Source organism: Ambystoma mexicanum, chromosome 1q, assembly GCF_040938575.1.
Source record: "Ambystoma mexicanum isolate Mex_15411 chromosome 1q, UKY_AmexF1_1, whole genome shotgun sequence".
Lineage (NCBI taxonomy): Eukaryota > Metazoa > Chordata > Amphibia > Caudata > Ambystomatidae > Ambystoma > Ambystoma mexicanum.
The window spans coordinates 1,386,929,349-1,386,956,721 of record NC_090922.1 but is presented as its reverse complement, the minus strand read 5'-3'; the positions used below and the strand labels follow the sequence as shown (position 1 = coordinate 1,386,956,721).

The following is a 27,373-nucleotide window of genomic DNA, read 5'->3' as shown; positions in this document are numbered from 1 at the left end:
GTCCCACCCACAGTGACATTCCAATGCCAAAATGTGAGGCAACACTCCTCTGAACGAACTAAAGTGCAAGCAACAACCCACGACATGCGTTTCTGCCTGTTGTGAGTCAGTGAGGTAAGGCTCAGGTGAGGCCTCGCTAGGCACAGAGCAAGTGATCCAGATCTGAATTACTGTTAAGTAGCCCTCCGAGTGGTGTGAAGAACCACATCTTAGGTGGAAGGACCACATGTCCATGACTGGCTAAAACCAGGGCTAAAAATGTCAAGTTGCAAGCTACTAAGACATGTCTAAAAAAGACACACAATTAACCACACAAACAGGGCATTAATTCCTATCCGCGAGGAGTTTATATCACTAGCTAGTGGCTAGTGCACATTTTGAAGCCTGCTAAAAACACTTTTAAATGGATGTAGCAGAGCAGTGAGCCCTCGCTCTTACGAGAGAGTACATGCTGGTAATAAATCAAACGTATTGTCATACATATTTTGGCAGGGCCACTGATCCTACCTTGTCAAGGAGGGATGGGTGCCCTGCTCAACCCGGGCAGAAAGCCTACCAGGGTGTTTTCCCATGCCAGTACTGCCCCCAAAGGCAGGGTGAGGGAGATGGGAGAGCCGCCATTTCCATCTCATCTGCCTGGATGCAATTGTCAAGTCCCACTTTTACTTGCTGCATACCTGCTGTGCCCCTTTTTGGTCAGTGTTGGATTTCTGATATTCAAAGACTATAGAGCCCAGACATCCTTGCGTCGGATTAGGGAATCGCAGTCCACTAGCAAGAACTGGCGGTGAAGAGCATGCTGGTACGGTGTTGCGCTCCGCAGACTGACAAGTCAGACCCTCGGGTCACAAAGTACAAAATTGGAATCCAACTCTGTAGCAGGCCTCCACTGCAGATGGACCCACTTTCGAAAAGGGTGTGTGGCTCAAATAGGATTTTATTCTTAGAGACCCCCAGCAACTTTGCTGGATTTTGAGGACTTGATTTTTTTAACCTGGAGAGAGTGACCCTTTTTCCCCCCACTATTATTAAATGTGAATTTTACCTCCGTTTCTTTTGGTGGGCATCATCTTTTACATTGTGTCACACAGCACCTTCAGTACAGTGGCACAGGGAAGTCTTTCATATTTCCCAAGGTTTAAATACCTTCTCTGGGATAAACGGTTTCCCAGAGCAGTAAAGTGAAATTGACTTTACTTAGCATTGTACTTGCTATACCCAGCACACCCTTTCTTACAATAGAGTGATGGATGGGGTTACTTAGTATCCCCTGTGTCTAACTGCTCAAGTAACATTTTTATGTCACCCTTTCCTCAAAGAATGGCTGGTGGTAGTGGTTTAGGTCCGAACTACCATGGTTTGCATTTACCGCGGCTGTTCGCAGCTCCGGTAATGCTAACCGCAGGAGCCATCTTTTTCAATATGGCTCAGAGCCTTCGTTGACAAAATGGTCCCCGGTCTTCTTTTTTCGCCATGTCTTGTGCAAAGGTCCTTCTAGAGATTTTCTCTGCACGCCAAAGGAGGTTTGTTCTCTTTGTTCATTTCGCCTTTGGTGGGTTTCAGGAGTGAAACCCGCCTCTGGCGCCAGAGTGTCTGGGGTAGGCAGGAAGGGAGGGAGGTGTCCGAAACTCCTTTTGCTTAATCTCCTAGGAGACCCAAATGCACTCTGTGGTGATTGGCTGGCTGACTGTCCGGCAAGGACAGCCACCCTGCTGGGTGAGTGACAGCTAGGCTGGAATGAATGGGAGAGAACTGGACGAAGGAACCGAATAAGAGCTCGAAGAGGACGCCTGCTGCAACTCCTGGACCGTAGGATTTGCCCGGTGAAGCCCTGCTGTAGTGCCGAAACGCCAAGTTCGCATCGACAGAAGCCCCTGCAAGGACGACTTCTCCCTTTGAGTTGGTGGGACCAATCAACTCCAAAGTAAGCCACCTGGACACCCATCTCAGAGCTGGCTGAATTTCCTCAGAGTTGCTGCAGGAAACCGTGTAGCCAGGGCAAGGGACACCAGATTGTGTGCGTTACTTTTAAGCTGGCCTAAAGCTTTTGGCAGATCCTCCGGACTCCCGCGAAGCAAGACTGACCAAGCCTGAGACCCCTCAGCAGAGTGCGGGACCCCAGAAGCAAGGATGGTCCACCTTGACAGCCAGGAACCGCGTTGTTGCTATTTGCTTTCGCTGAAACGTGAAACAGCCACTGAAAGTGAAGTTTGCCGCTTGTGGGTTTTGGCAGTCCCAGTGCATTGCAGGAGTCCCCCAACGTCCTCCCTCTTGTCCCCACGACTGAGGCCCAGGAACAGTGAGAGCTGCAGAGCTACACAGGAACAGAAGTCATCAGCTGCATCTTTTCTTTTTTTAACCAGGGTACTGTAAAACAAGTCTAAGAGAACTTACCTCTTACTGTAGAAGTGCTTGGAACTTCCACAACTCAAGTCTAATCAGCTTGTGGCCCTACATTTGATTCTTCTTTTCATCAAAGACTCCGAAGAACTTGTGCAAAGACTTTTCCATTTACTTACCAGAAGTGTTTTATCCTATCCAAGACTTTTACCCATTGACTTTGGCTTAGCCTATTGAATTGAATGACTTCTAGTGAACTCTAAAAGTATCTGCACTGCTTAAGAATATTTGTGGTCTCTTGTGTTCTGTAAAGGATGAGCAAAGTACTCCCACTCCTCCTGCCCCGCCTACATTACCTGAAACGTATGAACCAAAATGTTTGACGTATACTGAACAGGTGAACTAGCAAACAGAAGAAAGCAGGCCATGTGCAGTACCCATACGAATACCTATCCCCAGGAGAATATGGGAGTAAAGTACCATTGAGGAAACCATACTTGCATCCACGACAATACGATGGCCATTTGAACGAGATTCCTGATGAAACAAAGAAACTTAATGACCAGGACGAATGGTGAAGTCATACAAAGTGAATCGACACCCAGATAGAAAGATAACCGGACCAGAGAGGCAGACAATTTATTAAGAACAAAGAAGTACCAAGGATAAGTGACATCTTGGGATGAAGAGACTTATGCCATAAACTTGATGAAGATATTTAGTTAGTTTAAACTTGTACAGTAGCAATGAAACGCAAGCAGCAAAGCAATCAAAGCTAGCCACATGCTTAAATGGATTAGACCGCAGCAAGCACCAACATATACCTATATACCTCAGACACATATGGATTAAGTAAAGAATGAATGTTTCCACTACGTATAAAGCAGTACTGAACAAGGCTAGTGTCACAGTTACAAAAAGCAATTGAATTAAACAGAATACATTACAGATAAGGAGTTCAAGGAGCCAAGGTATTATCACACTAGGAGTTGGTTGACATTAGATACAATTAACATGGAAGAACAGAAGCTCCTGTTCAGGGAGGTCAAGCAAAACCAAAAGACGTCAGAAAAGCTTAATTTCATGGTGTCGTCATGTGATGGAAGAAAGTTGGACGAACAAGAAGATCACACCTATGCACGGAAGCCAGATAGTACCCATACTCCTTAAAAAGTCAAAGAGAAAAGTACAGACTCAAGGCCAACTTCAAAAGTACTAATTGACACTGGACCATTGAGGCAATGATGGATCACATTTTAATTGGTGGGAAGCTGGTATCAAGACAAGCTCACCCACACCTGGTTGTTCGCTCTGCGTGCTGCTCACATAGGTGGAAAATTACTGACGGGGGTTAGTAGCCAACCAATTGTAGGGGACCACGTAGTTGGGGGTCCTATAGTTTGTGTAGCCAATGGGACGTCGTACATTTAGTGACGTTCATAGTGGCCATTCTGAAGGGAGGGCTTAGTTGCCCCACCTGATGTTAACCATCCCATTACCTCTCTCCGTTACTCCATACAGATATAGAACCTATGCTTAGTTATTCACTTCAAACCAATCCCACTTCCCGATAAGTTTCTGTAGTTTGCCACGTAGGAGGACGTTGGTAATGATGCAGGTCAACACGTCAGCTGTGACCACTTATGGGTATAAGAACCCAACTTTAGAGTCAGTATCGAGCGATTGTGGATGTTAGTTGTACTCCCTGTTTTAGATACTTGCATTAAAACAGACAAACTTTTGCAAAACTGTGTGTCATCTTGAATATTGATGTACGATTAATATCTGCATCCCCATCTATCTCAAGGCTACCACTACTCATCTTAAAGGGCTGGAAGCCTCCAGTTCAGTTCTAATAACCTTTGCCTTTTACCAAGAGTGTTCTGAATGCAAACAGTAAGATATTAATGTCCCCAGCACCCTTGTTACTGAAGTCACCTGTGGGTGTAGGTTGTGTCTGTGGGCCATCCCAAAAGGGTCAGATTCAGAAACTCAAAGTGTACAGTATTGAAGTATAGTTGTGTTACTATTTCACTGCTCTATTCTAAAGAAGGCTTTATAACCAACTGATAAATTAATGCTGGTTTATGAAAGAAACCTTGAGTGGAAGAGTTTATTTGAATGCCTGTAACTGAATCTTTGTTTAACTCCACTACAGCTCACATTTCCCCTCTTGAGATGAGCCTGCCTGCTCAAGATGCTACCAAAACGGTGTAGTACACGCTTATACCAAAGGTTGGGTTGCCTATACCTGTAGTCATAGTTGTTTGTAGTGTCCCCAGAGGGTACTGCATTCAAATGTTGCCTAACAAGTGGGCACTACGAAACTGACCATGTGGGTTGCTCAGAGTGATGTCATGGAGAAGAAGGCAGCAGCAGAGACCAGGTTAAGCAAGGACGGTGCAGCAGAGGGGAGTGTAGCAGAAAGTAGTGTGAGGAAAATGTAGCAGAAAGTAGTGGGAGGAGAGTGTAGTGGAGAGGAGAGTGGACAGTAGTAAATGGAGAGGGAGAGTAGCAGAAGACTGGAACATTGGAGAGAGGGAGAAGGCAAAAAGGGAGAGTGAGTGCGAGAAGGAGGGGAGATAGTAGGAGAAAGAGAAATCAGCACAGAGTACAAGAGGCGCTTGAGGCAACAAGTGAAAACTGGGTGTGCCAGGAAGACACTGCTTCTGAAAAGAGAGGCGCTCTTACTCTTCATGCAATAAATAAATGTACATACTGTGGTATATTTTATTGTGCCTGTTGTCAAACACATAATACATCAACAAAGCATGATCTTGGGTTAGGGCTTCTGAAAAGGGACTCCTATTGACAAGAAAAGTGCACCAGGCCACTTTTGCCTTGAATGACAAAATTAGAGAGAGAACCACTGATTGACTTGATTTGTTTTGGTGCCACAAGCTGGCTAGGTGCCTCTGCGTGTGTGTCATGTGCAGATGATTGAGACTCAGCAGCAGTAAAACAAACAAGCTATTGTGAATTGCTTGCCAGAGAAGTAATCTGCTGTGTTGAGCTGGGAACACATTGGTAGGCAGCGGTCTCAGACATAGCCTAGGAATGCAATCCTCTGTGGAGGTAGAAGCTACTTCATGTAAAGGTCGACAAGAGTTTGGGCTGGTGCTGTCGGTTGTGACCTGGGATTAATGAGTCGTTGAGGTAAGGATACACAAACACCACTCAATCTGGGTGGTAGGCTACTGCTACCTTCAACTTAATAAAGACTCCGGGAGAAGCAATGAGGCTGAAGAGTGAACTTTGTAATGGAACAGTGGTTTGCCCACAGAGAACCTCAGGAATTTGTGAGAAGGTTCAAAACGGCAACATGCAGCTATACTTCCTTTTAGATCCACGACACAGATAAGCCGCCTTGAAAAAGACACTGGATTTCTCATCTCAGATTTTTGTACGAGAACAAATGGAGTTGAATGATTGTGCACAGACTTGCCTTGTTCTTTTTCATTACTGCAAACAATATTCAAAATGGCCTGCAAATCCTCTGTGAAGTTGAGATTGCCTCTAATATTCATGACTAGAAGCTTTGACCTTCTGCCAAAGATCCTCGCTTACGATATGGGATAGCGTTAAGTCAGAAGGCGGCAAAGGAGGTGCTCGGAAGTTGAAAACTCCTTTAACTTCCCTGCCCATTACCTAGGGTTCCCTGGTTATCCATCTACAGTTCTCCACGTGGAAAGCCTGCCAGTCCACCATAGGGGTCATATGTTCCCTAAATGGAATGTCATAGTTTAGATTTGCTGCTTACATTTGTGGCAACGGGGACCAATTGGTGAGCAATGCGGTTAAGGCATTTGTACAGGCCTACTAACTTAAATGTAGCACAGAGTACACAGCCAAAAAGAAAACAAACCTCTTAAAATGTTGGCACGAGAATGATCAGGTTTAACTACAGGAAGGAGATGTAGACCGGCACAAAAAGGTACAACTAATACTAACACACACACACACACACACACACCCCTTTCAGTTAACTAAGCACATCATCACACACACACACACACACACACACACACACACACACACACACACACACACACACACACACACACACACTCTTACTCGCCAAAAGTAAACGGTCACTGTGCAATGGCTAGTGGCAAGTGCACATTTTGCATCCTGGCATAGCATCGGGAAAAAATAAATGTACACATCCCAGTCAAAGAAAGTGCTAGAGGATGAGGGAGGCAAATCTAAAGCACAGACTAAGGCCACCAAAAAAATTGAGCAATTTAGCCACACGTCCAAAGGCAGTAAACATGAAAAGAATACTTACCAGTGATTTTTAAAGTACGAACATTTAAGTTACGGTTGTAAACCTGTAACATGAAACAGAATGCAACCTAAAACCACTACTGCAACCACTATGCTTATGTAAACCAGCGCCTAGATGCCCCCGGCTAAGCGCGCTTAACAAATGTCAAAATTAATTAAACTTACTGGACCCAAATTGGACACAAGAAAATGTCCAGGGGCAGTGTTCTTTTTCTTTTTGCAGCCTTCCCTCCATGGACATCAATGGATTCCCTCAACTGTTTGCCATTATTTGAACCCAGTAATGACATTTGGAGGCAAGTAAAACCTTTTTGCTTTAAATTCCTTGTTCAGCTCATCTAACCTCTTTTGGGGACAACCGTCAGCCCGTATGGCTACCAGTGCAGAGGGACTCACCTTTTGTGAGATTACTTCGGTTTATTGTAGCACACATCACCTTACAGTGAAGTGCCGTGGGGTACTTTGTATCCTTTTTTCTTTTATAACGTGTTACTTTTACAAGGTGTCCAAGACGATCTGGAATTGCCATCTGGCACTGGTGTGGAAGCGCTGCTGTTTCTTTTTCAAATTAATACAATTATGCGGGCAATTAAATCTCTAAAAGGGTAATCTGCTGATTAGATTTCCCCTTCATAAACTCCCTTTCAAAAGCATAGTGTGCAACTGTGCCCTGCTGTATCAGTATCCTATCTGCAGCGCCTGCTCTACCAATTGCACGCAAAGCAGGATCAGAGGTTGCAGATGACGATTTGACAGCCAGGTCTCTGCAGCACAGGAGCCGCATTTACAATATGCATCCCTGTACAAAAACTATGAGGATAGGTAGCCCATGCCGGTAGCAGGGTAAACTCCAAACTTAAGCCATACCCGAGTTAAGGCATGTTGCACTGACCACCAAACCATGAGGGTCCTAACAACCAGCGTTTGAACCTCTTCCCTCATATGCAAGGGAGACGTGCATTACCTGGCCTCAGAAGAAGGCCGTTACCTTTTCACAGCCGAAACGTCTATGGTAATCGTGCCTTGACCCTACATCTTCTAGACCGATGACCGGAATCCTTACTACCACCTTCATGTTGACGTCGCCTTATAGCAAACCCTATTTTAGGTTCCTTTAAAGCATAGTGCCGTGTAAACGTTGCTTGTGACTAGGATAACATTTCAACAGGTTGACCAATATGATGTAATACTTGGCAGCACTTCAGGACAACACAGCACCAGTATAGTAGTGTGTAGGTAACACTATACTAACTTGGTAAATGTACTGTTTTGAAAAACTGTTGGTACATTTCTAAAAAAGTCACCTTTGTATTCTGCACAGTATGGACTAAACGGGCTAAATTAAGTGACTACCTGTCACAACTGAACATGTCATGCTATTTAAATATGTAGTTAATATTTGGAATACATGTACTCTTGTTCTAGATAACTCACCAAGTGGATGACGAGGTTTATTTTCAAATTTCTTTTTATGTTTAAATTGTTCTCATGTTTAATTTTTTGTATTCACGTTGAATCACCAATGTTTGAAACTTGCGATCTAACTAATAAAGGTCACTGAAATTGTTTTCTCCCCAGGACTTGGATTTGTACTTCCCTCCAACGATACATACTTATATAGATGTGTTAAACTTTAATATGGAGATGTGTTTAAACTGTCACTACAACAATCCACTGTAGTACAAATGTTTGAGGACAGGACCACCCCCCTGTACAAAATACCCATCTAGCTTTCACGTCCTGCCCGACCATAGGCTATCCCTCATGTTACAAAAAATGGGGCATGGCACAGCTCAATCTGTCCTGGGCCCCAAGATTCAACGGAGTACACCCATTTAAAAAGGGAATAGCCTGACACCAGGGTGCTGCATATATAATTGATCCTATTGATGAGGGAAGGGGCAGGGTTAGTGCAAACAGGTAGAGCTCTTATCAGTGTCGGAAAGATTCCACCATCATGTTTCTATCTGCCCATCTCTCTCCTTCCTGTCCACTCCACCTCCTCAAACGCAAATCACTTTGGGTATCATATCAGAAGAGCAAAGTCAACCGTTTTCAACAGGGAATGAACCCAGATTTTTACCTTTAAAAGAAGGAGTCTCATACCACTATTGCGTCATCTTTTTGACTCCAAAAGTCCTCTACCAGAGAGGTGAAGACTGCGTGTCCAAGGCAGAGGTATGCTCTGTCCCCTAACCATACCAAGGGACCTTTGGGGGTGAACTGGCTGCTGGAACAAGACCTGCCTCTCTGCTACCCACAGCAGTACCCAGGGCCTGACTGTGTTGAAGGACCCCTCAGTCCATCTTTGGGCCCTCTAGCTAGGCTACATTAATCCCTTTTGCATTCAAGAACATATCCTTTTAAAGACCACGGTGTTTATTTGGTCTTACACCCATCATATTCATTACTCAGAGTGCTGCATCGTGCCATCTTTGCTTATTCTTTGTTCCTTCTTCAGTGGTGGGTTTTGTGTAGTGTTTATCTAGTTAGTCATTATTGAACATGGTATTAAAGTCTACATATTTTACTCCATCCTTGATTGGACATTCCTTTTATTGGGACGGTTATACTTCACTGTTTTGGTTGCTACTGAACCACATTCACAGCCCTCGAGAGTATAGTCTTCCTGTGCCAACATGGGCATAAGGAGGTATCTTGCTTAATGTGCCAGTTTTGTATTTATGATTGTGTTGGCTCTTGGTTTGTAGAAATGTGAGGGCTGAGGTTGTGTTTTTGCCTCTACTCATTTACTCCTGCAGGGCAGAACTCAATTAATTACACTCCTAATGCATTTTTGAATCCCATATACTCAAAATGACTGTCCCAGTCTTTTTTCATCCAATCCATTGGCCTTTCTATTGCCAGCCCTGGTGATGAAATGCCATGTATGGTAAGTTCTTTCCCGGGCAAATGCTTAAATTGCCCTGCTAAAGCTGTTGTGTGAGCATATGGCTGGGTATGGGGGTTGGACGGTTTACTCCCATCCCAGACTCCAGCAAGGGGTATGTCTGTTGCTGGGCAGATGTGGGGCAAGAGGTAGTCTGATTGTACAGCCCTGGTAATTTTGAATGGTGCAGAACCTTTCTATTAGTGAGCTGGGGCGACCTGCGATAGAAAGCTGAAACGAGGAGCAAAATAAGACAGTGGAGTACGGAGTCCTTGAAAGTTAAGCACCTTGGCATAAAGAGCGTGCAGTAGTTGCAGGTGAAGAGCAGAATGCTGGCAGTGAGAGAGGTACTTGGACATTCCAATAACACTGAAATCTTGAGCTTGCAATATATCTGGCCCAATGCTAGCTAATGTCTGTGGCCGATATATCCATGCAAAGTTTTGCATCACAGATAAACGCTGATTGCAAACATGAAAAGCATTTTACAGAGATACAATATGGAAAAGGATGACTATAAATTGCAACTGCTCACCTAATGTGTGGATGTGCGACGTGCAAACATTTAAAGAACAGTGAGAGGATAACCTATTGCAGGAATATGTTATCCAACTTTCTATAGAAGGTCTCGTGGGAGTAGTCAAAAGCTCCAAGTGTGTGAAAACAGAAGTTCTGGCAGGAAAGTAAACCAGTTCCATAACAGGTCTACTCCATTATTTTTTGTTAACAGGTGTGTGTTTAAAATGGAAAAGTAGTATAATATCACAACAACCAGCACAAGCTACCACTCTCCTTTCCATTTTATCAAAACTAGTTACCTTGTGAATCTTGTAACTATATGACCATTTCTTTGCTGCACATCAAAAACCACTTACTTTTTAGAAAAACACACATCTCCAAATGTTATTTTTTCTCTGGAATTTTTTTTATTAATCTCATCTCCTTCAAGGAATTTCTCATAAAACCACTAATATAATATATATATATATATATATATATATATATATATATATATATATATATATATATATATATATATATATATATATATATATATATATATATATATATATATATATATATATGATACATTACTCACCGTAATCGTATTTCTGATGCTTGTATCTGCTTAGATTCACATGCTGTGCATAGGCCGACATCTAGTGGAAGCTGCGGAGTATTACAGTTTGTTTTTCGAAAATCGAAAATGGGCGTCGACACAGGGCGTGCCAGTAATACTATCCCTAGTGTGACGTCCACTGTACCCATGATCCCTCACGCGTCTAGGATCCCCAGATTGTGTTTTTCCTGACATGAGGTAGCATGAGGAGTAGCGTGAGTACAGATAATCCAAGCAGATAGGTAGAAAGGTAGGACTACAAGCAACCATGCGCCTTCTCTCAGAGGGGAGGAAGGGTGGGTCGCATGTGAATCTAAGCAGATACAAGCATCAGAAATACGATTACGGTGAGTAATGTATCCCTTCTGAGGCTTGTGGAATCTGCTTAGATCACATGCTGTGCATAGATTAGCGAGCAGTACCTGAAGAAGGAGGTGGGGTGTGAGAAGGGTCATGAGCAAATAAGTGTCTTAGAACCGCTTGTCCCACTTGTGTATCTGTCTTGGAATGAGTGTCAATGCAGTAGTGCTGAGTAAAAGTGTGAATAGAGCTCCAAGTAGCTGCTTTGCAAATGGTGTCAAGGGGTACATTTGCAATGAAAGCCAGAGTGGCCCCAATACCTCTTGTAGAGTGGGCCCTAGGCGTGAAAGGCAGAGTCTTTTCAGCGAGTGAGTAACAGCTGGATACAGTTAACAATCCACTTAGAGATGGCACCCTTAGAGACGCGATCCCCCTCTCTGCCTGTAGCTACGGAGACAAACAGCTGATCTGTTTTTCGTAACGGTCTGGTCTTGTTTACATAGTAGAGGACCGCCCTACGCACATCTAGTGTGTGTAGTTTCACCTCAGCCGAGCTTTGTGGGTTTTGGAAGAAAGCCGGAAGCTCGATGGACTGGTTTACGTGGAATTTAGAGATAAATTTAGGTGAGAACCTAGGGTGTGCGCGTAAAACCAGTTTGTCCTTGTGGACAGTAAAGAAGGGATCCTGCACTGACAGAGCCTGGATTTCACTGACCCTTCTTATAGAAGTAATGGCTACTAAGAAGGCTGTTTGATAAGTCAGATGTTTGAGACTACTTTTATGCATGGGCTCGAAGGGCGGGCCCATGAGTTTAGATAGCACAACGTTCAGGTCCCATCCTGGTGGTGGGTTGGAAATTGGAGGATGAAGTCTCTTTACTCCTTCCATGAAAGCTTTAACCACTGGTATTTTCCACCACGATACCTTGTTATGGGAGGTGGTGTAGGCTGATAGAGCTGCCAGGTGCACCTTGAGCGAGTTAAAAACCAGACCTGCATCTAGCAGGTGGAGCATGTATGTAACAATAGTGGAAGGAGTGCATTCAATTGGGTTGATTTGTTTATTCTGGCACCAAATAACAAATCTCCTCCATTTGTCAAAGTAGCAGTGCCTTGTGTTTGGTTTCCTAGATTCTTTTAGGATGTCCATACATCTTTGTGGTAGATTGAGATGTCCAAACTCTATGACCTCAGGAGCCATGCTGCGAGGTTCAATGAGTTGGGTTGAGGATGCACTGTTTGACCCTGGTGCTGGGACAGAAGGTTGTACCAGGTTGGAAGTCTGATGGGTTCGCACACCGCCATCCTGCGTAAGTGTGGGAACCAAGGTTGTCTTGCCCACATGGGAGCAATTAGGACGAGCGTCATCGACTCTCTGTTCATCTTGTTGACCACCTTCCTGATGAGAGGAGTTGGTGGAAAAGCGTACGCAAACATCCCTGACCAGTTCATCCACAGGGCGTTCCCCTGGGAGTCTGGTTGGGGGAACCTGGATGCAAATCCTGGGCATTGTCTGTTTTCGCTTGTGGCGAATAAGTCTATAGTGGGGCAACCCCACTGAGAGAAGATGTCTTCTACGACCTCTTTGTGTAGAACCCATTCGTGTTCCTCTGGGAGGGAGTCTCTGCTTAAAGCATCCGCTAGGGAATTGAGTTCCCCTGGAACATGTTGTGCTGACAGGAAGATGTTCCGTCTGAGTGCCCATATCCAGATTTTCTGGGCAAGCTTGGACAGATTTGGTGAACGAGTCCCTCCTTGCTTGTTCAGGTAGAACATGGCTGTTGTGCTGTCTGTCCGGATTTGCACTGCCAGGTTGAGCAGGTAGGGCTCGAATGCTAGAAGTGCTCTGAATACTGCCAGAAGTTCTAGCAGGTTGATGTGGTTCCTGGCTACTGAGGGAGACCAGAGACCTTGGGCTTTGTGGAGGAGATGGTGAGCTCCCCACCCAGTGAGGCATGCATCGGTAGTGACTATTGCCTGTACCTCGGGATCGTGAAAAGGTTTCCCCTGAGCAAGATTTACTCTTGTCCACCAGTGAAGGCTTTGTACCAATGTTGGCGAAACGACCACTAGATCGTCCCACTGACCCCTTGCCTGAGACCACTGTTTCGCCAACCATTCCTGCATGGGACGCATGCGCAGTCGCGCGTGGGGGACCAGGTAAATGCATGAAGCCAACATGCCCAGCAAACGCATTGCCCTGCGTACCGTTATTTGGCGACCGGCCTGATATTGCGGAATTTGTAGTAGTATATTCCGAATTCTTTCCTCTGAAGGAAACGTTAACCCTCTTTGAGTATCCAGGATAGCTCCTAGGAACTGTTTGGAGGTGCTTGGCACTAGGCTTGATTTCTTCTCGTTGATTGAGAAGCCTAATTCGTGAAGGAGGTCGATAGTCCTTTGAATGTTTGTCCTGCAAATCACTGGGGTTTCCCCCGTTATGAGCCAGTCGTCCAGATAAGGGTATACTGGGATAGCTTTCCTGCGTAGGTGTGCAGCCGCCACCGCCAGTACCTTGGTGAATACCCTTGGTGCCGAAGCTATCCCGAAGGGCAGCACTTTGAACTGATAGTGTTGGCTGTCCACCTTGAAGCGTAGGTACTTTCTGTGCGCTGGGAGCATGGAAATATGAAAATAGGCATCTTTCATATCCAAAGTTGCCATGTAATCCCCCTTTTTTAGGAGGGGGATTACCTCTTGTAGTGTAGTCATACGAAACTTTTGGGGCTTGACATACTTGTTGGCAGGCCGCAAGTCCAATACTGGGCGCATTGTTAAGTCTTTCTTTGGAACAAGGAAGTAAGTTGAATAAATACCCTTGTTTACCTGGTGGCTTGGGACGATTTCTATCGCGTCCTTTTGGAGCAGATTGTAGATCTCCTCGAGGAGGATCTTCTGATGTTCTAAAGAGTGGACTTTTTGTCTTGGAGGATGGTTTCGGGGACGTTGCAGTAGTTCTATACAGTACCCATTGGATACCGTTGACAGCACCCACCTGTCGGATGTTATCCCTTCCCATGCCTGGGTGAAGCTGGATATTCGTCCCCCTACTGGGGTTGTATGGGAAGGGACCCTGAAATGAGCGTCACTGCTTTGGTGGAGGCGTGCCGCCTCCTTTACTGGGGCTGCCTCTGCCTCTACCACGTCCTCTTCTACTAGCCCTACCATACCCCTGGGTAGACTGTTGTGAGTTGGTGTTCCACTGTGTACCCTGGGTGTGGGAATAGCTATTTCCTCTATTGGAATTTTGGCCGCGGGGGCGACGAAAATTGCCGTTCCCTCTTTGGTTAGGTGGTTTTGTAGTTAACTGGCCAAGGGATTTGAGGGTGTCGAATTCCTCCTTAGCGTTTTTTAGAGCGTCCTCGACTGCCTTTCCAAACAGGAGATCACTTTCCACTGGTTTGTCTAAGAGTGCAGCTTGTGTTTCTGCTTTGAATCCCGACTGCCTCAACCAAGCATGTCTTTTGATGACAGTCCCCTCTGCTATAATTCTACCCGCATTGTCTGCGGCGTCCAAAGTTGCTTTTAAAATGCAGCCTGAGACGTTTCTTCCCTCTGCACAAATGCGAGATAGCTGGCTCTTAAGGGGTTCGGGAGCGGAATCTATTAGTGCTGCCACTTCTTCCCACTGATGGCAGTTGTAGCTGGCCAACAGTGTGGTGGAATTCGCGATTCTGGTTTGGTAGGCTGCCGTGGAAGCTACTTTTCTACCAAAACCATAGAGTTTCTTACTTTCCTTGTCGGGGGGAGCCTCAGAGGAAGATAATGGGGTTCCAGCTCTCTTGCGGGTGTTAGTTACGACTAGAGAGTCTGGCTTAAGTTGACCTCTAATATATAGAGGGTCCGACTGGGCTGCTTTAAACAGCTTCTCTACTCTCGGGTTTACAGGTCTTGTCAGGTTTGGGTTGATAAGGGATGGTGCTATTCTGCGTTGAATAGATTTCAGGATGGGAATGGTCTGGGCTACTGTCTTCCTTTCCCCTATTAGTTCCTCCGCGAAGTCCCTCTCTTCTTGGACACCTTGTGTGTCTATGTGGAAGTGGTTAGCTGCCCGAGAGAGCAGTTCATTCAGGAGGGGCTGATTATCTATTGGGGAATCAGACACTGGGGCTTCCCTTTCGACTGGTGAGTCCATTCTGAAAATATCTGGGCTATTTTCTGGCTCATCCTCGTCTTCGTCCTCCCCGTAATAATCTGACACTGCGAGATCTTCTGGCGTCTCAAATTCCTGACCCTCTATAAGGGAAGAGTCTCCTTGGCCTGTAGGGAAAAGGCAAGAATAGGGTTGGACCTCAAAGGGGTCTGAAGCCCTTAATGGTGTCTCGACCCGGGGCCTTTTATTTGAAGGGATAGGGTCCCTTGAACCTGAGGGAGAAGATTCCTGAGGGTTTAAAGCTAGGAGTTGGTCAGGGTGTCTTTCGAAGAAATTTGCCAAGGAAGACATCCTTGACATTACTCTGTCAATGTCCTCGCATGACCAGAGTTTGGAGCTTGGGGTGACCTTGCTGGAACTTTCTATGGACTGTCCCTGAGAAGACTTGGACGGGGAAGTCAGTTCTCTTGTTGTGGAGGATTGCAAGGGTTGTTTCCGTTGCTGCTTACCCCCTTCCCCGTGGGTGGAAGTGTGTTTACCATTTCCCTTATCTTTCGACGCCTGGCGTCGAGGATCGGAGGTGGAATGCCTGTGTTTCGGATTAGGCTTCGAAACTGGGCCCTCCTTACTCCCAAGTGATGTACCCTTTTCCTGGGGTGCAGGCTGGGGATGGAAGTCGTGTTCGTCTCCGGACGAGTGATCTTCCGTGATGTTAATGGGCGAGGCACTATGTGCAAGTGTGGAGGCTTGCCTGACGTCGTGCGGCGACCTCGACCGGGACCGCCCAGAGGACGTCCTTTCGGACCGCTCCTTCTGTGCCTCTTTGAGGTTTCAACGACGTCGAATCTCGGGTGGCTTTTTTGTGTTTAGTGTGTGTATGTGTAACGCTTTTGTCGCCGGGGGACTTCCCCATAGTCGCCGGGACGGACGACCTTCCGAGGCCGGGGACGTGCGTTAGGCTGTCTTTCGACGCCTTGGTGCCCTCGCCGTCCGAAAGTCCGGCGTCGCTGCCGTCGCTGAAGGTACCCTCCGCCTCCATAGCTGCTAGCTTGGCGTGGTGGGCCCAACGCTTGGTGGAGCGGTCCTTAAGAGTTTCGGTCTTAAACCTACTACAGGCCCTGCAACCCGCCTCGGGGTGGTCTCTGGGCAGGCAAAGATTGCACGTAGCGTGCTTATCTACCCAAGGGTATTTCTTATTACACTTGGGGCAAAACTGAAAGGGCGTACCCTCCATACGCGCCTGTGGGCAGCGGGCAAGTGTGTGTAGGTAAGAAGGTGTCTATATGATTATATATATATCCGAGTGTGGAAGTGTACCACCCCCCACTCTCCCTACTTGTAGGGCCGAGGCCAGCGGCCCAGGCCCGAGCCGAGGCGGAAGCCTCAAGGCCCAATCCGTCGGGTATTCGACGTTGATCTCCTCCCCGGTTCGGCGTCGAGATGTTGATCGACGTAAGGGTGACAAAACGGGGCAAATTAGAATTAGTTTTGAGTGCAAATATGGCAAAGCCAGGGAACTCCGATGAAGTGCTTCCGACCAGAATGGCGGAAAAAAACAATCTGGGGATCCTAGACGCGTGAGGGATCATGGGTACAGTGGACGTCACACTAGGGATAGTATTACTGGCACGCCCTGTGTCGACGCCCATTTTCGATTTTCGAAAAACAAACTGTAATACTCCGCAGCTTCCACTAGATGTCGGCCTATGCACAGCATGTGATCTAAGCAGATTCCACAAGCCTCAGAAATATATATATACACAACTTTGGACCCGATTCATGGAACGTTTTCCTATGGAATTGCACCATTATAAAACAAGTCCATGAATCAGGCCCTTTATGTGCAAAATAGGTGTTAGTAAGTGTACTCAACATTTCAGTTTAGGTGTTCTTGCTTTTTTTTAACAGTTTTAACAGGGAATATGACATTTTTGTTATTTATCCCTTGACTTTCACGATTCAAAACCGGAGGTATATTTATCTTTTAACATGGTTTTATAAAAAAAACACCTCAATTGGTCTGTTCTTATATAGTGTCCTAATCCCATTTTCCAACTTCCCCAGAGCTAATTTAGTTTGCCATATCTTGGTTTCATAAAAAGTAACAAAAACATCAATTTTGATGAAAACAAATGGCCGCCACCACCACCGGCTTACCGCGGGAGAAACCGAATACTGCTGGTGAGTCCACCCAAGGGAAGCAGGAACACCGGGGCATACTGGCAGCCATGCCAAACCCGAATAATTGTTAATGAAGCAGATGAAAGAGAAAGAGCAAGTAAGCACTGCTTAAATAGGAAGAACAAAACCAGAGACTTTGGATGTGTTGAGTGTATCCAATACACAAAAGAGAAGCCCTGGCAGGATAGGATACCAGGCAGATACAATACAAGATAAAGAAATATAAGAGACTCAAGTTTGGAAGTGTGGGCAGAGCCCACATGAGAAAAGCCCTGGCAGTAGTTTATACTAAGAGGTTTCATGTGCGTTCATATAAGAAAGCCCTGGCAGGAGTTTATACCAGGCAGTTGCAAGTGAGGTTATAAGATAAAGTACTGGTAGGGAAGCACGCCAGGCAATGCCAAGCTAAACAGTTTATATGAAATACATCACCTAAAGAGGTCCCAACAAGGATTTATCAGGACTAGCAAAAGGCTGTGTTTCACCACAGAGAAGAGGAGTGAAAATCTGGCAAAGGAGTAGACCAGGTATCCAAACTGGATATAAACAATAAAAAAAAAAAAAAAAATCACAGCAAAGTTGTTTTGTTCATCATTTGTGTTGTTAATCACGAGAAACTTAAGGAACTAATGTTCTTGGGAGTATAAAACAGTGTGAAGAGAAATCCAGGGGAAGGGACCCACCCTCTGGAACAAGGAACTATCCCTCTGGAACTTGTGTTGGAGTTGCGCATTTTTTCTTTTTGAACATGTATACACTACTAAAAGAACAAAGACATTTTCCCTTTTCACCTTCAAGTTCATTTTTAAAATGTGAGGGCTAGAATAGTACTTTGGACACAGGACGTTTTACTTTGGATATTCCAACAGACAGTTTTGTTTGAGGTAGGGAAAACACCTCCTACTGTAGGGACAGAGGGATTTCCCAAACACTTTTCCTTTTGTCAATAAAACCTTATGGGCAAAACCATACATCTCGTCTCGCTCACCACAAATTGTAACCAAAAAGCCATGAAAGATAAAGTTATAAAGAACACAAGTCCAGGATTGGCTGGTGGCAGTAGATGGTGTTTTACCATGTTAATCTTTTAAACTCGTGCCTTCAAAGATGGCATGCCATGAGACATTTGCCTGTACTTGGCCACATTATTCTTTAGCTTTGTTCCTGAAAGCTCTGGTCTGGAATTGCCAAATATGTAATCCTCTTTTCTGGGGAAAGCTAATGCTTTCACGTGCAAATGGGTGGTCTTTGTGTGAGCCGTGATTTTGGGGGGCCAGGACTATCTGGTCCCAGTCCACATCCAGGTGCCTGAATGTCTATTGCTGGGCAGATTGTGTGGGCTGTGTATCCAGGATTGGCTAGCCACTACCAGTTTGAAAGTTGCAGATCCTTACCACTGGTGGACCTGGGACACTTAGATTTGAAAAAAAAGGAGGAGGACACCTACAGCTATTTCATTGATCTTTGGAGCCAAGCCCTTTACAGAGAAGTGCAGCCACTGAAAATCTGGGGACGACCGTTGCAGTTGACCAACATTCACACCAGTGAAGTCCAGGTGAAGCCCTGCTCCCCTGCCTGATCTCAAGACCACCCTCAAACCCCTAGACTGGTCGGAACAACCAATCAACCCCAGCTCGAGGATCTATGCCTTCGGAAGTATCCCAGGAAAAATCTGCTCTCGCCTGGGCCAACTTGCTGCAGTTCCGAATGCAACCTTGGAACTGAGGTTCTTCAGCTCGTACTACAAAACGACTCCTGCCTTTTCAGCTTTCTTGCATCAACAAAAGCTGTGCATTTCCTACTCGTGTGTTCGTCCATTGAAGACAGCCTGTCTCAGCCTGACCGTTTTGACTCACGTTGCAACTCGCCATCTTTGCTCCATGGATGTTGTATGGGAGGATTGGTCCGAGAGACCCCCCTCCCCTGCAGCCTCTCCTCCCTGTGAAGTCCATGGCTCGTCAGGGGTTCCCCCTGCCGCCAGGGCCCAGGTGGCGGGTGGACCACTGGCTGAAGACATTGACCAAACATGCTGTATTTAGCTAGACCCTGGAAACCATTTTGTAAAATCAAAATGGTTTGAGCCCTGTGCACCACAGCGCGGCCCCCACCCCTGGAGAGTCTCACTTGACCCTGCGGTCGCAGCTCCCTGGCAGATCCGCTGAGAGCCCGTTCCCACGAACAGACGGACATGAGCTAGTGCTAGATGCAAACACTAACATTTCACCTTCCGCAGTGTATCACGGTTCCCAGTATGACCCGGCCAGCAGGGCAGGGGTGGAAAAGAACTGTAAAATGGTCCCCTGGCAAAAGCAGAGCCCCCAAACACTAATGAGCAAACAACCTGTGATGAAACTCTTCTCTCCATGACCTTTCTGACTAAAAACATGTAACCTCCAAGAAGATGGCAGAATGTGTATTTATATGGCATTCGGGTTGAAGTACCCACATCCCTGTAGCTACGCGCAAATGGTAAAAGTGTCCCGGGGTTTTCATGTTATATGTTTCGCCGAGAAGGCTGCACCCCAAGGTCCCATGCCATAGCTGAACTAATGCTGCTAGAGTGCAAAGGAAGACAAATACAACCCTAGTGGGAGCTCATGTAAATGGTGCACGAAAATGCACAGTATGTATGTCCAAGCTCACCATGTGTCACTGCCATCAGTCTTATTAGCCGGTTGTTCCTGCGTGCTCCACCAACCTTACTACTACCTCGCTTACTGCGCATGTATAGAAATGTAAGAAAATGTTGTGGTTGCTAAATATTTAACATATAGGTAACGCATTTGAAATGGCCATGTAAAAGGCACTAACAATGTTGAAACCATAAGCTTTGAAAAGACTCAATGAGCATTGTATATTATATGAATGTTTATGCCTCTTCCACTTAAATCTGCAACACACGAGGGAAATACCTTTGTGGGCATATCCAAGGCCATTCCCCCTTCCTCCCCATTGAAGCCTGCCAGACGGAAAAGCAGAGGCCTGTGCTGCTCTGCTCCACCTCCCCCAATTCGGCTGGAGCCGCTTCAAACATTCACATTCCCCCGCAGCACCCAGGGCCACGGCCTGCCACCTGAATTATTTACAACCCAGCAGTAAACCCCGGCCTTAAACACAGATCCGAAGGCACCCTTTCTTAGACTCCACGACACACCAGCTCACCCTAGGTTAATAGCCCCTGTAAAATTAGGACACCCAATATTATAGCAACACTACAGGAACAAATTCATAACGACTTCTAACGGGACATGATAACTTGGACAGCTCGTCCCTTGCCCTGAGACCCCAACCTCGCGACCTATGATACCCGGTCAACAGGACGATGGTAACCATGTATTGATGTATCACCAAAAGACCCCACACTAGGTGCATTCCTCCGGTGTTGCATTAACCTGTAGAATAACCTATTGGAAGATTTACCGGGGAAGATAATATTGCAATGTTGAATGAATGCGGTGTGCGTGGCCTTAGGGCAGAAAGCCAGGAAAGATGTTCATCACTGACACTGGTCACGACTGGCACAACAACACCGTCAAGATGAACCCAGCTGACCTGCCCGGTCCGGCCCACGAGGGTAACCAGTGACGTCCACCAACCACGGCAAACCACATCACAGCGCCACCTATAGTTAGTCGTCGCCACCCAATCCCCACAAACTTGTGCCCCCTATAGTATGTAGGTTCTTATGACGTTTTTTGTAAATATATACGCCTGTCTTTGCTATTGTCAGACAGAGCGCTCTCGGAGTTTGCAGAGTCCTTTGCATGCCCTATTCCGATTGATAAACTCCCATTTAAGCTCACCCGCACTTTGTCTTAGCCTTATTCCCATCTTGGGAGAGTCCATTATTGTCTCTCATTGTGGGGAAGATCGTGCTATCTGGGGGACGCTCGCCTTCAATGTGTCCCATGGTCTAATTTCCATAAGTCTTCTTTTCGTCCAATGGGTGCTCACAGCAGCGAAGTTCCTGGAACCGAGATTCAAGCATTGGACTGACCAAAACTAAATGCCTACACCGAAAGTGACCTCTACGCCCAGGATCCCCGGCCCTTCCTTAACTAGGTCAACAAAAAAAAAAAATAGGAGGCGGGCTTCCCCTCCCTTACTTTTTTCAAGGCACTCAAATGCTTTCCCTTCTTAGATTTCCTAACCATCAGCTATTATGCTTATGGTTTCAGAGAGAGTATCACTTTACTCAGTTCTTTGTGTACCTACAATTTTATTCTTGCAAAACAAAGCCTAGACATGGGCTTCATCATTCAATCACAATGATAAACATAACGACATACATATTTGAATCTTGCGCATGTGACCAAAACTGGAATAATGAAATCTGACTTATTCTGTGCTCTTCAGATTAAAAAAGACACCATGTATACCTGTGTGTTCTGATAAGATAGTAGGGACACCACTATCATACTAACCCCCAGTCACCATGATTTGTCTGTATATAAGTGTATTGTTTTGCATCCAGCAGTTTTGGTCACATGCACACGATTAATTTGTATGTCGGTAGGTTTATCATTGTAATTGAAAGATGAAGCCCCTTGTCTGGGCTTTTTTATGTTTTGCAAGAATAAAATGGGTTTTGGTATAAAAACTACTGAGTAAAATGATATTCTCTCTGAAACCATAAGCATAATAGCTAAGACAATAATTTTTCAAGCACTGAGTGCCTTGAAAAAAGTAAGGGAGGGGTAGCCAGCCTCCTATTTGTTGACCTCCTTGAAACCTTTCCACACTGGAGTCTGCCACCCACCAGCCCCCCGACAAAAATTAATTGTGGAAATACCCAATAGATGATAGTCTTTCCATAACCAGACCAAAACAGTTCTGGTATCAAACGGTAAAGTCTTTGCAAAAGTTCTCAGAAGTAGTTTAGGCGAACAAGAATAATTTGTGGGGTCACAAGCTGATTAGGCCTGCAAGTTGGGAAAGTTTCACAAACTCAGCGCGAGAGTGGCGTTCTATCAATCAGATTGGCACAGTTCCTTTGTATGAAGAAACAAGTGTTGCTGAAGTCGTGGTTCCTGGAGGTTCCTGCACATCTCGCTGTTCCTGAGCCTCAGTCGTGGGGACAAGAGGGAGGACGTCAGGGGACTCCTGCACTGCACGGGATTGTTGAAGAAAGCAAACAAAATGGAGTCGCTTCAGCTCCAGTAGCTGTAGATTCAAGAACACGAACTAGTGTCCCTCTCCCTGGGTAATCCTAACCAGCCTTGAGAATGGTGTCCAGGTGTCTTAGGAGTTGATTGGTCCCACCAACTCAAAGGAAGAAACCGTCCTTGAAGGAGCTTCTCTGTGGAATGGAGTTTGGCAATTCAGACCTGCAGCTGGGCTTCCCGGGCAAACCAACGGTCCAGTAGTTGCAGCAGCCGCCCTCTTCCAGCTTGTCTTCGGTTCTTTCGTTCGAGTGGTCGACTGCCTTTCACTCCTGGAGACTCGCTTTTTAAACAGTTTTCTCCCTTTCATCCAGCCTAGCTGTCACTCACACAGCAGGGTGGCTGTCCTTGCTGGACTGTCAGCCAGCCAATCACCCAGAGTGCTTTTGGGTCTCCTAGGAGACTAAGCACAGGGAGTTTCGGGCACCTCCCTCACTTTCTGCCTACCCCAGACATTCAGACACCAAGGGCGGACTTCAGTCCTGAAGCCCGCCAAAGGCACACAAACAAAGGGACCAAACCTGGTTTGGCACACAGAGACAAACACTAGAAGGACCTTTCCAAAACGAAATGGCGAAAAAAGAAGACAGAGACCAGTTTAAACAAAGGGGCTTAAGGCACCATCTTGAAAACACGGCTCCCGTGATTTTTAGATACCAGCGTTCGCACTCAGGAAAAAACATGGTAGTTCGTTGGAAAACCACTGCCACCAGCTTTTTCAATAGGAAATGGTAGCATTTGACTGCTACATGAGTGTTTAGACACAGGGGATACCATGTAACCCCTCGAGCACTCCATTGTAAGATGCTGTGTGCTGGGTCTGTGAATTTGGAAAAGACTAGTAAAGTCAATTTCACTTTACATTCTCTGGAAAACAGTAGTTGATCCCAGAGAAGGTTTTTAAACCTTGGAGCAGTCTAAAAGACATCCCTGTGTCACTGCACTGAGGGTGCTGTGTGACACAAATAAAGATGATTCCTATTGAGTTGTCTAAAACTCCATAACCAAAAGAAATAAACACAGAAAACAAACAGAATTAAAAAGTACACAGTCCAAAAGTTCATCAAAAGAGCTGGGGGTCTCCAAGGTAGAGAGCAATTCTCCCTAACACCCATACCGACAGCGCACATATGCCACACTCTAGTCCTTTTCCCGCTCATGGGTTACAATGAGCTAACTGAACCGATTTCACAGGTGATTGATGGAGGAAAGGGGACTATGGATTAGGTGTACAGTAGTCCCTACAGTTAGTAACTGTTCTTTAATCCTACGACCCGCTCCCTTTCCTCCATACTGATGGTAGATTTTGTAGCATGAAACCCCACGGGTGGTGGCTGTCTAAATAGGAGCGAACAAGTGGGCTCAAAGGGTTTCCTCATTAAGGAGTTCAAAAGCAAAGTCAAGTCCCATGGAGGTTTAGGGTTTTTAACAGAGGGATACAGATGAAATAGAGCCTCAAACTAAAACCTAATGGCTTTGTTTTGCAGAGAAACATAGCTGACCTTTGTTCAAGAAGTTTGCAGTAGATAAAGGTGTTTGCAAGAGTCAAGTGTGATGCCTGTTTTGGCAAATTAAACTTAAGTCGTAATGTTGTCTATGGTTTTAAGGGCCAGAGTATAAAGATAGATCCTTATCCATTTGATTTCATAGTCTTCTAGTTAAATCCTTATTAGCAGCCCAGGCAATATTAATGTTGGGGCAGAAATAACCCTCCCAAATGTAAACTTGCCCCCTGGGAACCAAGATCACCAGATGGACTATGGTACAGTGGGTGGAGGATGAATCCTCTTGGGAAAGGTGGTCTTTCCTCAAATGTGGATCCAGGAAGACTGCCCAATAACAGTAGTAGATCTGAATAGCAGAACTGGTACGGCCAATCCAGGACAATTAAAATCAGGGGCAATTTCATAGTGTGCCTAAACATCTGCAGCACGTTGTGAAAGTGTCTGATGGAAACCATAGAGATACTAGCCTGTCAAAACCTACAGAAGGCATCCCGATACTGTTCACAAGTAGTAAAGAGAGATATTCATCAGCCTTTACATTTTAGATAAGTGCGCCAGCACCTGCCACCTTATGTGGAGTGCTTGGGGTGGGGGAGAGGGGGGTTATTCAATGCATCCCCCTTTCTTACTTACCTGGTAGCATTTTGATACAATTGCGAGTTCACATGAATGGCTGATGGCAATGGTTTTTTGACTTTGTCTTCATTACTTGCAGGCTGTTAATTCAGCCTCTGTAAGGTAGAGAAGGGCCACCAATGTAGGGGAGGAGTGGTCCAAAAGACCCCCCCCCTGGCCTACATCTCCACCCCAGGTGAGGGCCATGGCTCATCGGGCGTCCCCTCCTTACCACCCGGGCCCAGGTGGTGGATGGCTCGCCTGCTGAAGACATTGCCCACACGTATTGAATTTAGCTAGGCCTCAGAAACCATTTTGCTTAATAAAGATGGTGTGAGCGTGGCGCACTGTAGTGCGGCCCCCACCCTCGGAGAGTTCAAGTATCTGTTGCTGCAGCACCCTGGCAGATCCGCTGTGAGCACGTTCCCACGAACAGGACGGACATGAGCTAGCATAAGATACCAACACTAACATTTCACCGTCCGCAGTGTATCACTGCTCCCAGAATGACCCGGTCAGCAAGGCCTGGGCGATGGGAAGATCTGTAGAATGGTCATCTGATGAAAGCAGAAAGGTACCCAAATATGAATGTCAAAAACTACTTTTAACACATGTATCCTCTCCATACAACCACTTGTACTAAAGAAACCTGTAAAATTGTGTAATTATCGTACATGACACCAGCCGTGAAAGACCCACACCCCTGCAGGGGTGTGCAAATGATAAAAGCATTCCGGGGGATTATCCTTTATATGTATCATTGAAGGCCGTACACCCCGCGGTCCCGCGCCATAACTGAACTAATGCTGCTAGAGTACACAAGAAAGCGAATGTAACCATACAGAGGGCACATGTGAAGAGTGTGCGAGAATGCACTCGTCGCGCGTGTATGTCTAAGCCCCTTACATGCCACCACCGTCACATACGGTGGCGGGTCATTTTCTATGTACTCCACCAACCTCAATACTACCTCGCTTACTGCAAATGTATATGCATATAGCTAAATATTGTAATTGTTGAAACATAGTGTACGAATAAGGTGCTCAGACTGGATATAATTGTAACGCCTCTAGCAAAATGAAATGTATGTTTTCAAGTAATTCAAACAAATATTATAAAGTGTTCTAATGATTGTGATGTTTTCGCCTCCAAACACCGGCAACACACGAGGAAGATACCTTTGTAAATATGTGCAAGGCCATTTCCCCTCCCACCCTGCGGAGACTGCCAAACATGAGAGCAGAGGCCCGCGCCGCGCTGCCCCACCTCCCCCAAATAGACTGGAGCCGCTTCAAAGATGTGTAGCCCCCTCTGCAGCACCCAAGGCCACCGGCCGCCACCTGCATTATTTACAGCACAGCAGTAAACCTCTGCCTGAACCCACACTTCCAAAGGCGGCCCCTCGTAAACCCCACAACCCACCAGATCATCTTAGACTTATGGCCCTGTGCAATCAGGACACCCAACACTGTGGCAACACACAGCGGCACATTTATAACCACATCTAACAAGACAGGGAGGCTTGTACCGTCCGTCCCATGCCCTGAAGCTTAGCCCCTCAACCTATGGCCCCGGTCAACAGGACGCTGGTAACCATGCCCTGACGAATGACCATTAGACCCCTCACAAGGTGCATTCCTCCTGTGTTGCATTAACCTGTAGAATAACCTATTGGAAGATTTACTAAAGAAGATAATATTGTAATGACTGAATGACTGCGGTGTGCATGGCCTAGGGCAAATAAGTCAGGAAAAGACATTCATCTCTGACACTGGCCGCGATGGCACAACACCACCGCCCGGATGAACTCTGCCAACCTGCCAGGCCCAGCCCAACCCACAAGGCTGACCAGTGACGTTCTCCAGCCACGGCCAACCACATCGCAGCAGCACCTTATAGTTAGTCATCGCCACCCAATCCCATTGAACTTGTGCCCCCTATAGTGTGTAGGTTCTTATGACGTTTTTTGTAAATATATACGCCTGTCTTTGCTATTGTCAGACAGAGCGCTCTCGGAGTTTGCAGAGTTCTTTGCATGCCATATTCTGATTGATAAACTCCCATTTAGGCTCACCCGCACTCTGTCTTGGCCTTATTCCCGACTTGGGAGAGTCCTTCATTGTCTCTCATTGCGGGGAGGATCGTGCTGGCTGGGGACGCTCGCCTTCAGTGGTGACCCCGAAAGCGTGATTATTACTATTATTTTTTCCCGATCTAACATTACCGTCCCCTTTTGGCACGAGATTCTCCGGTCGAAAAGGGATACGCACGGTGAGCCGGCTCCGGGAGGCTGGCCGCCAACGGCGACCGGTACACTAAGAAGTGCGCACTCAAAAGAGAGAGGGTACGGGATCCCAGTTGAAAAATCCCCTTTGAGTACCGCTCGCCGGAGCCGGGGCTGACTGTTGAGCTGACGGCGACACTGCCTGGACAGACCCAGTTTCGGTTCAAGACGGGCACGTGAGTATTGAGTGCGAGCGATTGTAAAGGGAGTGGGGGAAGAAGTGTAGGACAGGGAACGAAGAGGGGGTACGCAGATCTACTAAGGATCATCCTAAAATTTCCTTGCTTTTTCTTTGCATATGGCCATTAGGATTAAGAGGTGAATAAGAGATAAAAGTGACGGGAACCTAGCTCCGAAAGGGGGTGGAAGGCGGCGCTGCATAGTGCTATCTGGACTAGTACTGGGAATATATGAAGAAGTGGAATATAAGATAAAAGTGTCCAGCAAAAGGGGGCACTGAGAATATATTAGTGACCGCTATTACTTCTATCTTCTCTTTTTTTTAGGGTTAGGGGGAAAAATAAAAGTGAGAGTAGTACAAAACTTAGGGAGAAAGTAAGAGAAAGAGTCCTACTATAAGAGGGAAGAGCAGACAT

At 46.1% G+C, this 27,373-nt stretch overlaps 1 protein-coding gene across 1 annotated transcript in view; it reads right to left on the bottom strand.

The window, feature by feature from the left end:
• The window catches only part of STIL (STIL centriolar assembly protein), a 327,963-nt gene that overhangs the window by 105,352 nt on the left and 195,238 nt on the right, over positions 1-27,373 (bottom strand). The gene's annotated exons all lie outside the window — the stretch shown is intronic.